This window comes from Mustela putorius, unplaced genomic scaffold (genome assembly GCF_011764305.1).
Source record: "Mustela putorius furo isolate JIRA1106 unplaced genomic scaffold, ASM1176430v1.1 tig00000407_pilon_pilon_pilon, whole genome shotgun sequence".
In the NCBI taxonomy this organism is placed as follows: Eukaryota; Metazoa; Chordata; class Mammalia; order Carnivora; family Mustelidae; genus Mustela; species Mustela putorius.
The window spans coordinates 11,532,115-11,533,796 of NW_025421373.1; the positions used below are offsets into that span (position 1 = coordinate 11,532,115).

A 1,682-nucleotide genomic window follows, 5' to 3' on the forward strand; every position below is an offset into this window, starting at 1 on the left:
AAGAGCAATGCCCTATAAATATTGGGATGGAAAGATTTTCAAGGTACATCAAATAAAAGAATCAGGTTTGAAAACAGAATATCCAGTATAACCCTCATACATGTGCACACATACGTATGGAAATGTGTAAACATTTAGATACATTCACAGAGAAAAATTGAAAGGGTAGAAGGAAAAGTGTTAAAAATAGCTAAAGCTGTGTAAGAAAACAGTGTGCTTTTTTTCCTTTTATTTTCTAGCTTTTCTTGAGCGAGCCTAGAGTGAATATTGTTTTGTTCACTCAGAATATCGCCCCTCTTCTTTTGGGGGACTGGTCGTCCTCTGACTCCGAACGTGTAGTTGTGCCTGTGGACAGACCCTCTTTCAGGCCACGTGACCGCGCCCCCTCCGCCTGGACACGTGACCCAGGCCACGCCCACCAGCGTCTTCCGCACTAGGCGCTGGGAGGAAGGGCGCCCTCCTCTCCCCCACCGTAAGGCTGTTAAGCTTGGAGGACCTGGCACCCCAGGCCCAGCTCTGTGGGGGCTCCGCGACCTGAGAGAAGAACGTTTGGGATGTGGAGAAGAGATGTGTTGGCCCTGGGTGGAGCGGGAGGCTGCCGGGGGGCCTGTGGAACCTACCAGGACTTCCCTACGCCACCGAGGCCATGTCTGAGAGGGGAGGCCAGGCTTGTCTTCTGGAGAAGCCGGTCTGCAACTGCGGGGAGGAGCGGTGGCGGCGGGAATGGATGACTGAGTCGGGCCGACGGTCCCCGGGAGGGCTAGCGAAGCCAGCCCAGAGAGAAAAACGAAAATGTCGAAGCAGGGAGGACGTGCCGGTGTTGGCGGACGGTGGGTAGGAGGAGGGCTGTCACCTGTGGTCGCTTCCATAAAGCCTGTTTGTCCATCTGCGGCCGTCAGAGAGACAGGAGGATGAAGCAAGTGTCTGTGAAGGAGAGCAAAGGGTGAGGGCAGGCCGCAAAGACTGGAGCGCCTCGGGTGAGCGAGGTCTACCCGAGCCGACCTGGGAAGGAGCTGCTCCTGCCACCCGGCGGCCTCCGTTCCTTGTGTGAGGCACGCGGGTGCCGGGCGACCCCTGGTCTTCCCACGGCTGGAGGCCAGAGCCCAGGCAGATCACCTCTCCGTTCGATGACGTAGTTCTTCTATCCAGGAGACACATTAAGCCATGTATTGGCTGGTCAAGGACCAGTTATTTCAAGATACGTACCAGGCCCTTGTCCTGTGGTTGGCACTATGCCCAGCTCTATGTCGCTGTATAGCGACAATCAAGCTGCCCCTCCATTTCTGCATCAAAGAAAGCATCAGAATCGTGCTCAGTGCTTGGAGGGGTGCGGGTTGCACAGAAATGGGGGGCACGGAGAGATGGGGGTGCTAAGATAATGGGAAGAGACTTCCCTGTGCCTGCCATGCTTAGCCTGAGACGTGAGGATGGAGAAAGGTTACCCGACTGAAGAGAGGTCGCGTCCGGCATTTAAGCAGGGGGGAACAGGTCTCGGTAGGCCTCTTGCCATGTAACACCCCTCTGGTAACCGGGGGCTGTGACCTCAGGGGCATCCAAACCAAGTTTAAGGTATATACACCTTTAAGGTGCTAGTCAGAAAGAGGCATTTGTGAGGTTTCTGGAGGGACAGAGGCACGGGTGACAATCCCACATCTACCTGTTGGGAGCGTGGCCTGGAGTCC

At 55.5% G+C, this 1,682-nt stretch overlaps 1 long non-coding RNA gene across 1 annotated transcript; it reads right to left on the reverse strand.

The window, feature by feature from the left end:
* On the reverse strand, window positions 1-1,033 carry LOC101676433. The gene is made up of 3 exons (XR_198394.3): window positions 1,003-1,033; window positions 621-924; window positions 1-534 (listed from the first exon to the last, which is right to left on the reverse strand). It is a non-coding gene; the product is annotated as an uncharacterized LOC101676433 (long non-coding RNA).
* Between the last annotated feature and the right edge of the window lie 649 nt (window positions 1,034-1,682).